The sequence below is a fragment of the Anastrepha ludens genome, chromosome 2 (genome assembly GCF_028408465.1).
Source record: "Anastrepha ludens isolate Willacy chromosome 2, idAnaLude1.1, whole genome shotgun sequence".
Taxonomy (NCBI): domain Eukaryota; kingdom Metazoa; phylum Arthropoda; class Insecta; order Diptera; family Tephritidae; genus Anastrepha; species Anastrepha ludens.
Genome location: NC_071498.1, coordinates 43,314,335 through 43,326,356, shown reverse-complemented (window position 1 = coordinate 43,326,356; position 12,022 = coordinate 43,314,335). Strand labels below are relative to the sequence as shown.

The window sequence follows — 12,022 nt, the reverse complement described above, 5'->3', positions numbered from 1 at the left end:
AAAACGACTCAAATCGAACGACGACTTAATTAATATTTACTTTATTCCCTTCGCCATTCAAATTGTCGATTGTTGGCTCGCTTCTTTGCAACATTTTTAGACCAATGCCTCGTAAATGATACAGATGTCGTCAGCATCTTCGGCCCAAGCTACGCATAAATTTGTGGCTAACCTGAAACATGAGACTCGCTGTGACTCGTTTCAAGCGAAGTTTCTGCATATATCGGCTACTAAGCATACTAAGGAATACTATAGCAGAGACTGTTCAGTCTCTGTTGTTGGAGCCGTGACTTCTGATTGCGGCTCCTTTTAGGCAACTTTTTATGAGTTCATTTATAAAATCCGTTCTGAAAATATTGAACGATGTACGGATGGGCATCGCAAGCTTCTGTGCCCAAACTCTTGTTAATTTCGCTACTTGTTACTATAACAGAAACTTCTCCACCGTGAAAGTACTTTTAAAAGGGCAAGAGTTAGCAAACAAACAAATTTTTGTCTCCAAAAATTTCACTATGTCCCATGACTCAAGGTGTCCATTTTCTCAAGAGTTGTACTTAGTCCTGCCATAATTTCTTTTAAGTCCGTTATAGATATGAACTTATAATACTTTTTTAATGAAGTTAGTTTCATTAAATTATGTAAATATTAAAACAAACATTTTTAATGTTCATTTGAAATGGTCATCATTTGCTTTTAACCAAGCCTTCAAATGATTAGGCCTTTCAGCAATTATTAAATTAACAACCATCTCCAAAAATATTTTCCAAAATAAACTTTGTTAAATTTGTTTTATTTCACAGCCGTACTTAATTATTTTAATTCTTTTTTATCAAATGTTTCATTTGTTGAATTTGCAACAGGTGGCAACCCTATTCAAAAATATATTCAAACAAAAGATTTCTCAGACCTCTTATATGCGGCATCCATATAGCAGTATTTCAGTTAACATACTAATTAAATTGATTTGACAGGTGGCAACCGTCCCCAGAAATATTTTATAAAATAAGCTTTTTTAAATTGCTGTCATTTGACAGCCATACTGAATTAGTTTAATTATTTAATTTATCGGATGTAATTTTTAACAGATGCCAACCCTTCTCAAATATATATTCAAAAAAGAGATTGTGCATATCTATATTAATTCGTTTGAGACCCATATATGTAGTAGTATTTAAGTTAACTTATTTGTTGCAATAATTGAACTAAAAACCGTCAGGTGGCAACCGTCTCCAAAAATATTTTCTGAAATAACCTTCATTAAATTTATTTCCTTTGACAGCCGTACTGAATTATTTTAATTAATTATTGCTTATTATTTAATTTACAGAATTTAAATTTCAAACAGGTGGCATCCTTTTCAAAATAAAGGTTTTTTAAATCACTTTCATTTGGACAGCATTTCAGTTAACTTATTTATTACAATAAATTGAATTAAAAATCCTTCCAAAAAGGTGGCAACCGTCTCCAAAAATATTTTCTAAATTATCGTTATTACATTTGTTTTAGCTCACAGACATTCTAAATTATTTTAATAATGAAATTGGCTGAATGTAATTTTTAAGCAGGTGGCAACCTTAATTAAAAATATCTTTTGCATGCCGCTTTCCTTTGACCTTGATATTGTTATATTATATTTCATTATTTTTACTTGCACTTAATTTTTCAAACAGGTGGCAGCCCTCTTCCAAAATAGTTTCGAAATTAAACTCTCGTAAACTTTTTTTCATTTGATATCTGTATTGTAATATTTTGATTGAACTTATTAATTTAATTCAGGTGGCACCTCTCTTAAAAAAGTAGTCTATATTTCAATTTAAGTCATAAGCTATTTGTGTACATAATTTCATGTAAATCCGTTCAGTCGTTTTCGCATGATTGAGTCACAAACATTCAAACTTACAAACCTACAAACATCCAAAACTTCATATTTATACCAAATCTGTGGAGTAATGATCTGTTGTTCTTGCAGCAAGTTTGTCTACTATATGTCGAAAACGTTACGAAATCAAATCTGATGAGACCGCTATCAGTCACGATTTTATGATAACCGATTTCACTGTAGTCCAACAACTTAAAAAATTTTTTGTAAAAATTTCACTACACCATCGGAGTTCTAAACTCGTCCAGATTCTTATGAATATTATTTCGAATTCGTTCTACTTTCAGCAACTTTTGTATAGTGGGTGATCACTGGACTGCCTTCAATGCTTCTTGCTTAAACTTATTGAACGAGCAAGTACGAGTATATTGATAGCGACGATGACAATGCTGATGGTGACGCTGATGATGCGGTGCTGCAAGCGACGGTGGTGGTTTACATTTGAAGCGCATGCGTTCATGGTTCAACTGGTTTTGATTGGCTTCATCACACTTTGTATGCACTACTTGTTGTTGTAGCGTTTAGTTATTGGCAACTCTAACCATTTTCGTTGTATTCACTGACGCCTTACCACTGATATGCTTGGCTGCACGCTGTCAGTAAGTTTGCGATGACAGCCAAGCACTGCAGGCGTCCACAAGCAGGGCACATACAAATCTCCAGACATATGTACATACACACACACGCTTAAGGAATATATAATAATACCTATAAATGAATGCACGGTTGATTATATATGTAAGTGCATAAATGAATATTACGGTTTGTTGCATGCGGTGCTTGTAGTAAGCGCAACGAAAATTCATTCATAGAAACCAAACTGTATCGACTTCACATGCACGCCATCGCTGAGCGAGGTTTCAAGCAGCGCTGGTTTTTTCTTTTTTTTTGTCAATTCGTTGTTTCTTCTGTTTTTTCTGTTGTTGTAAATATTTACTAATTTTACGCTTTTTTACTGCCTTTGTTGTCGCGCTCACGCTTGCGCTTAACTCTGTGCCGAACAAAAGCGTAGCACCCACGCAAGCGCACAAGTGGGCCGCTTTTGAATGCCACCACCAGCAGCGACCACACTTAAATCAAAGTCAAAACGCCTCCTAACTTACTAAACCGAACTGAGCTGTGCGACAACGTACAAGCTCAAGCGGTTGTGCGCGCTCACTCACACTTGACGCGTTCAGTCATTGCTGATCTTGCGCCGCGTTAAGTTGTAGTGCTGGCGCGTATCAAACAAAGCCTTGCGCGCCTCAAAAGTCGCATTTGAAAAGTTACGCTCATGTACGTTGAGCGATTGCGAACGTAAAGTTTAAGATCTGGCAACGCAGTGCTAGCTAACTACATGAACATAAAGTAATCCAGCTTGCGCGTTCTCGATATTGCAGCAGCGCTCGAAGCAGCAGCGCGGCAGTGACGCCATCAAAATTTACTTCTATCGCGCAGTGCGCCTACTAATCGCTGATCGCTGCACATTCAGTACGTTACAGCCGCGCGCAGTTAATAGACGTACACATTCTGAAAACTCCAAAGTGCGCGTGCAAACGAACGATTCAACGTGATGTGAGTAAAAAGAAAAATACTAAACTGACAGCAGTAGCCGCACATCTTTACGCTCGATATATTTTTGGTAAAAATACAAATAGTATTTGTAGATCGCATAATTTGAGTATTTAGTGAGTTAACTCATCGCGAAGCGGTATCGTCATCTGTTGATTTCTTGTGCGCTAGCTATCCACCTCAGTTTGTATTCGTATGCGTCTATGTATACATTTCGATGTCGTGTGCTTTTGCTCATACTCTCTCGATTTGGGGCTTATTCTGATTGGGTGCGCGTTATAAATATACCGTTGTGATGCCATGCGGCGATGCGGTATTCTGATGCGGCGAGTGATGAGCGATCTCCACAAAATGAAAATGCGATGCGTGCATAGCTGCGGACAATTCTGATAATCGGATATTTTTAGATTGCATGTGAATTCAGAACGGCAGCAGCAATAGCAACAGCAATAAAAGAAAAAGTCAAATTAGATTCGGCATCGACAAAACCAGCAGCTAGTGGATATACATATACAGATCTACCTACATATGTATAGGTGTATATTATTATATTTATGTTGGTGAATTTTGATTAGCGCTGGCGGCAGTACGACATTGATTTCCTGGTGTAAGGTTCGGCAAATTTGGAGCAATAAGTTACAGACTGAGTGAGAAAAGGGGCAAATGCATCATAGTGCAATAGGTGATGGGTGATGGATTTATTGTGGCAAAAACAAATTTAAAACAAAATCTCATAAAAATATGTAAATTTGTCGCGTGTGTTGTTGAGGGATGAATAAAAAGAAAGAAGAAAGAAAAACACAAATAAAAATAAAAATAAAATCTGTGGAGAATATTTCCGGCGATTTTTATGAGATTCAATAAAAGCATATAAAAATATGCTCTGGCTACGAAGTGTCTGAGTGCATTTTTGCCGAAGACAGCATAAGCAACGTTTTCTACCCCAGCAAGACAACAATTGACTGAGTGATTTATTGGTTAGCGCATGTCAGCGCTCCAGGAGTACTTGAAGTTATACGATGTAGGTATATTCGTACTGTGAAGGCAAACTAAGAATGGAAATTCCAAAAATAAAAATAAAATACTACACTAGGAGTAGAACTAAAAAAGGCGATTTAATAATGCAGAAATAAATTTCAACAAAAGGTTATTTAATATATTTAGAAAATAACCAAAGTGGAGAAAAATACATTTGCTCGAATTTTTGTGAAGAACTTGAAAAAAAGAAGAAACAAAAAGTTGTACAAAAAATGTATTATTAGAGGAAGGAATATGTTTAAAACGAAAAATAAAATAAATAAAATAAAAAAAAATAAAAAAAGAATGAAATAAAAAAATAAAAATATTTAATTTTTTGTTAGAGGAAGAAATATATTGAAAATGAAAAATAGAATAAATAAAATTAAAAAAAAGAATGAAATAAAAAAATTAAAATTTTTTAATAGCACGTCAATATTTTTAACCATTTAGACATTTTTTTTATGTTCATTATTTTTATACCTATAACTCATCCTGCAATGAAAATCATATTAATCCAATATTGAAAATGAAAAATAAAATAAATAAAATTAAAAAAAAAGAATGAAATAAAAAAATAAAAATTTGTAATAGCACGTCAACATTTTTACCCATTTAGACTTTTTTTTAATGTTCATTATTTTTGTATAACTCATCCTGCAATGAAAATCATATTAATCCAAATTTAAAATTTTATAAGAAAATTATTTTATTTGAAATTATTTTATATTATGAAAACTCGACCAACTTTTCTTCGTAATTTTACGATTTTAATTATAATAGAATTTGTACAAATATTTTTCCTTTGCAGTTTTATCTCTCATTAAACTCTATAACAAAAAAATGAAAGTTTGGACTTGCCAAAAATGACGCTAATTAATAATTGTTTCTCCCAACGGTGTTGCGTATTTCCTCCATATAAAAGAATGTGCATGCTAAAAATTAAAAGACAAAAAAAAAATTATAAAAAATCAATAGGATTTTTCAACAACTTTCAACTTGCACTGTATGCTCTAAAATTTGGTAAGCCACAAAACTACATCGCAAACATTTCGCTAGTAATTCTAATTAAAATCGTGAAACTGGAATGAAAAATTTGTAGAGTTTTTCTAATTTTCATATAAAATTTGAAACTTGGACTTATATGGTGCTCATTAGACAATGGACTATACCTTTATATAAAAATAGTGAGCATTCACAAAAAACAAAAAATAAAAAAATTGGTCAAAATGTTGATGTGCTATCAAATTGTCGCATGGTGTGTATATGTGTGACTATATGCACACAAAAACCTCGACACATAACCAATTTGAGTGACTGATTCCGCAATGACAATAATTAAAAACTGAAATAATAAATAAAAACAATTATACCTAAAACTCAAAAAAAAAATTTTAATTAAATTAAATTGAGTACGGATGAATTTGGTCCGGATGAAGCTTTAAATGTCGGTCCATATTTGAATAAAATTTAATTTGTGCTTCTCTCGATAAATTCGAACAAAACATGTGTGCTACCCTTCAGAAGGAAGCTAGGTTTACGGGGACGCAAACTTAACTCTATCCGGGGATATGAAATATCTGGAAGTAATCCTTGATAAAACCTTGATCTAAAAAAATCATTTATCGTACAGCACAAATAAAGCTTCGAGAGCAATTTACACGTGCCAAAGGCCACATTTCATGAAGGCAATGGCAATAGGAAAAACGACTTGCATTTTTCAGGCGGAGGTCCAAGCCTTAGAGCTATGTGGCAGAGGATGTCTTCGTAGAGGCACGCGTGGTGTCAATAATAAAATTCTCTCTGACAGTCAAGCAGCTCTAAAATCGCTTGATAGCTTCTCGTTTCAATCGAGGTTAGTCTGGGAGTGTTTCAAAATTCTCGAAACACTAGTATCCAGAAACTTGGTTACTCTGAAGTGGGTACCGGGACATGAGGGGCACGAAGGGAATGAAATTGCGGACACTTTAGGGAAAAAGGGGGCAAACACTCCCTTCATTGGTACTGAACCTTTCTGCGGAGTTTTAAAAGTGTCTTTCTACGTAACGTAACAACGAGGCCTAATCGAGTACTGGAGAGCCCAAATAGGCATGGGGCAATCAAAAAGACCCATTGATCCAGACGTATAAAGGTACAGACAATCCTTAACGTCAGCAGAAAATACATAAAACTCTACTTTGAGCTGCCAACAGGACATTGTGAACTTAATTACCACATGAAAAAAAATGGTGTGTCAGAAAATGTTTCTTGTAGACTCTACAAAGAGGCACAAGTAACAACAGAACTTGTTCTATGCGACTGCCCAACAGTGGCACAGCATAGACTAAATAACCAGGTAAGCGGGGTTATAGATCCAAACCTCCCTTTAGATGCATTAGTAGGGACAAATTTCCAAAAAAACAAAGTCGTAAATTTTAAGCGGTCAAGTAGTTTTAAAGTGATTATGGCTTTTAATGTGCGTAGAATTCATTTTTTAACTTCGATATGTCCTCCATATCCACAACTTCCGCAAAACAATTTTAACATCGTTGTAATCAGCATAAAAAGTTCTATCGAACTTCACATTTTTTCTATTTCTAGCGAAACGGGGAGTATTTTTTACTTATAGTGGAGTATTTTTAATTTTCAGAAACCAGAATCGGGTCGTGATTGACAATTCCGCACATTTTCAGTAGTTTAAATTCGTGTCGTACACAAATCGAAAAGAATGGATTAAATCGAGTTCACAACTCGGCCAACAAGCCAGCCATAAGTGTGTACTAAAGAGAGAAACAGATGAATGAGGAAAATAATCAATGGGTTCGATAATAGGCAAATTCGGATTTGGAGACTATGCTGCTGGTGATGATTATAGGAGCGAAAAAAATATTCATGAAAAGGTGTCCGAAAGGCAACCAGTATAAATACAGAACTTCACACTGGGACTTCTTACTATTTTTTTTTTTTTGGGGATTTTTTTGTGTTTTTTTTCACACGAAGTATCATAAATTCAAATAGGCGCTCTAATGTATGGTATAGGCATCCCTTCAGAACTAAAAATAGAATATGCATAAATCTTAAATCAGTATAATCGACTTACACGTTTATGTCTTTACTGTGATGCGATTACGAATAATTTCCTTAAAATAATATAAATAAACACATACATTTTCAATATTCTACAAATCAGCTACTCAGACGGCAGCACTCCCCACAGCCATTTAAAATTAATTCAAATTCTTAATTTAAAATTGAACCGTACGAAAATTATATGTGAATAAAAAACTATGTAATATGCATGAAATAAAACCAATAATCCGATAAATCAAAATAATGATAAAATCAAATATAATATATTTCGGTGTATCCAAGCTATGAAAGGTTATTTTTAATTTATTGCTTAATTACTTAAATTAGTCAAATATTTTTTGTTCGCTTTTTGCTCACAAATCCCACTTTTCATAATTATTTAAAAATGTGGTGTTTTTATTTTTTTGTGCCTCTGAACTTCAGCCGATTCGCTTAAACTTTTTTTTTTGGTTCTAAAAACTCCAATTTTCATATTTACTTAAAAATATGGGTTTCTCTTATTTTCACTTTCCTCTTTTTATCTAATTTTTTATTAACGTATTAGTTACAAAAAATGCATTAATTTATTAGTTTCAAAATTGTATTAATCTCGTAGTAAAAAAAACTCTCTCAAATATCTTTTTTCATAACTATTTAAAAAAATGTTTGTTATGATGACTTTTTGCTCTGCAATGTTATATTTTAAAAACATATTTTTTGTATTTTTTTAGCACCGTAGGCCTAAGTAGCTAATGCGCTGTATTAATTATTGTAATTTTCCATATTGCTCTAATAAATAATAATAATACTTTTTTCGGCCAAAATCGCGTAAGCGATTATCGCGCCAATTAAGAAGAAGAATACTTTTTTTGTCCTTTTTCCGTATTTATCCTTATTTTATTTATCTTTTTTTATTATTTCTCTCATAATCACATACTCATAATTTCTTTTTGCTTGTTGATTTCGTTTGTGTAATAGTTACTCCACTTTTTCGTTGTTTTTGGTGCGTTTTTGCTTTCAAATAATTTTTTTCCCGTTTACTTAAAAGTATGTTATCCGTTTTATTTTTAATTTTTTTTTTTTAATTTATCAGTTTTCCAAAATAAAAATTATCTCTCTCAGCCATTTCTCATACAAAGTTACTTGAATAAATTATAGTTACTTAAAAAAATTTAATTTTTGCAGGCCTTTTTTTGCTCCCAAACGTCATTTAAAAAAAAAAAATATTTTTAAAAATATTTATTTGAAAAAACAAAAATTTTTATAATTTTTCCTTTTTCTATACATTTAGTATAGTTAATTTAAAAAAATGTTTGGGTCGCCTCTTTACTTTCAAATGATATTTTTCACGTTTACTTAAAAAATATGCTTTTTTTGTTTTTCAACTTTTCCCTTTTTAACAATTTTTTGTTATCAATTTATCAGTTTTTTAAAACGAAATTCTGTCTCTCAGATGTAATTTTTCAAAATTTCTTATTTTTTGTGTGCCTTTTTCCTATTAAATGCCATTTTTAGTAATTACTTTAAAAAGTTTAGTTTTTGTAAACTTTTCCTTTTTTCACAATTTTTTTTATCAATCTATCAGTTTTTAGAAACAAATAAACTTATTTTATTATTATTATTATATTTATTATAAATAAAGTTACTTGAAAAAATTTAATTTTTGTAAGCCTTGTTTTGTTCCTAAACGCCATTTAAAAAAAACGCCATTTTTAAAAATAAATATAAATAAATATTTTCTCTTTCTATACATTTTTATTTTATTAATTATCAGAGTGAATTAAAAAAATTTTGGGCCACCTCTTTACTCTCAAATGATATTTTTCACGTTTACTTAAAAAATATGCTTTTCTTGTTTTTCAATTTTTTCCTTTTTAACAATTTTTTTTATCAATTTATCAGTTTTTCAAACGAAATTCTGTCTCTCAGTTGTAATTTCTCAAAATTTGTAAATTTTTTTTTTTTTTTGTTTTTGATGCCTTTTTGCTATTAAATGTCATTTTTAGTAATTACTTTAAAAAGTTTAGTTTTTGTAAATTTTTCTTTTTTTCACAATTTTTTTATAAATTTTTAATAACAAAATTATATCTCTCGAATGTAATTTTTCATAATTACTCAAAACTTTTTTTATGATTTTGGTGCCTTTTTGCTATTAAATAATTATAAATTTTGCCATTTTTAACAGTTACTTTTAATGGTTTCGTTTTTGTGAATTTTTCTTTTTTACAACTTTTTTCATCAACTTTTTTTTATCAGTTTTTAGAAACAAAATTGTTTCTCTCAATCGCTCTTTTTGTTCCGAAATGCCATTTTGCATAGTTACTTCGACATTTTGTTAAGTTTTCCTTTTTACTTAAAAATGTGTTTTGTGTTTTTCTTTTTTTGTACCTTTTCCTTTTTTATAAATGACTTTATTATTTTTCCAAAACAAATATTTTCCATCTCAAATATTCTTTTTCATAACTTCTTCTTCTTCTTCTTAATTGGCGCTATAACCGCTTACGCGATTTTGGCTGAGTTTAACAAAGCGCGCCAGTCGGTTCTTTCTCGTGCTAACCGGCGCCAGTTGGACACACCAAGTGAAGCCAAGAACTTCTCCACCTGATCTTTCCAAAGCAGAGGAGGCCTTCCTCTTCCTCTACTACCACCAGCTGGTACAGCATCGAATACTTTCAAAGCCGGAGCGTTTGTGTCCATTCGGACGACATGACCCAGCCCGCTTTTTCATAACTACTTTCCATAAAAAAAAAGGATTTGTTACGCCTTTTTGCGATGAAATGCTATTTTTCATAGTTACTTAAACAAAATCTTCTTTTTTCTTGTAATTTCACCATTTTTAATCAACTTAACAGTTTTTCAGAACACAAGTTATATCTCTCAAAATTAACTTTTTATAAATACTAAATTTTTTTTATTTGTGCGACATTTTTTTACTCAAATGCCATTTTTCATGATTTTTTTTTCAGAGCCTCAAATGCCATTTTTCATGGCAACATACTTAAAAATATTTTTTTTTGAACTTTCCTTTTATATCCAATTTTATTTATCAACCCGCCAATTTTTCAAAACAAACATTTTTCCTTTCAAATAACTCTTTTAACTGCTTAAAAATATTTTTGTATGCCGTTTTGCTCTCAAATGCCATTTTTCGTAGTTATTACAAAAACATTGTATAAGCCTTTTTGCGTTGAAATGCTATTTTTCATAATTACTTGAAAAATTTAGTTTTGTTTATTTTGTATGCCTTTTTGCTCTCAATTTTCTCTTTTCGTAATTACTTAAAAATATTTGTTTTTGTAAATTGTTCCTTTTTTATCAAATTTTTTTATCTAATATTTATTTATTTATTTAAAAAAAAAATTATCTCAGCACAAAACAAAAAAGAGCGCAAAAAAAGGTACGCGTATAACTTCAACTCCTCAACCAGCGATACTCACCCATAAAAAAATAGCTAGCAATTTAACAAATCTGTAATTTGTTGCTCTATTTATTACAGCTGACGCCTGCCCACTCCTCAAAGTCTAACACTCGCCTACGAATGAAGTAATATTTGTACAATTAGATTAAAAGTAATAAATGTTTTATGCACTCGCTCATGAATGCAAATTAACAGGCAAAGTAAACAAATAAATATCAGCAAGCAGGCTCAGGCGGCACCTGAGAGAGGCGGTGAAGCGGTGTAGCAGTGATATTGTGTATAGTGAATTAGTGCTACAGTAAGACAGTGAAGCAGTGAAGTAGCGAAGCAACTCAGCGAACCCCAAAAAGTCATAATGAACTATTACCGAGCTCATCAGCTATAAAAGATAATATCAGTAGGCATCGATACCTCCAGGCAGACAACAAACGCAGACAGTTAAGCAGCCAGCAAACAAAGGCGGAACACCACCAAAGTAAGACATTAAGCAAAGCATACTTAAGCACGCACTTTCTTACATATTTACATAATTACATATATACTTACACTGCCTTTCTTGCATGTAAATTTAGGTACGTGCTTACATACATATAAAACAGTTACTAAACAGCACATTCCTATGGTTATTGTATGGAATTTGATGAAGGGGTTTGTTTTGTTGTTGTTGTTTTTTGTGTTTTTGCTGCCATTACCATTATTGGTCTACTAACTGTTATTCTTGCAAAAAGCATAAAATCCTTAATTTAAATAACAACAAAGAAAATCGCTCAAGGCGTCTCAAAAATGTCTATATTTTTAATAGTACATACAAACATGCAAACATCCTCCTCACTCATTACTGCACGTACAAAAGCTAGGCAGTCTATCTGCTTACTTGCGGCGAATACGAATACAATAAAAGTCATATTATTTATATATTGGCACACAAATATACAGGGTGGCTGATGAATTTTGATGCAAAAACAAACTTAAACAACTTTACAAAAATGTTACTCATACGCATACAGGACGCGCTAACTTAATTTGCTCGATGCAACTATTGAAGCAATTTTATAAAGCTCACTAAATTAAAAACAAATTGCGTTTTATATTAAAAGGTTAGACCAGTA

The 12,022-nt window shown here is 31.8% G+C and overlaps 1 protein-coding gene across 4 annotated transcripts in view; it reads left to right on the top strand.

Moving 5' to 3' along the window:
* The first annotated feature begins 3,076 nt into the window (after positions 1 to 3,076).
* Positions 3,077 to 12,022, top strand: part of LOC128869800 (helix-loop-helix protein delilah) — a 71,934-nt gene continuing 62,988 nt past the window's right edge. The window contains exons 1-2 of one of the 4 annotated variants that reach the window (XM_054112405.1): positions 3,077 to 3,433; positions 10,992 to 11,388. The gene's annotated coding sequence lies outside the window, so the exon portion shown is untranslated. Of the gene's footprint in view, positions 4,452 to 10,991; positions 11,389 to 12,022 lie in introns of all 4 variants that reach the window. The other 3 variants (XM_054112398.1, XM_054112404.1, XM_054112408.1) reach the window with 3 other exon arrangements.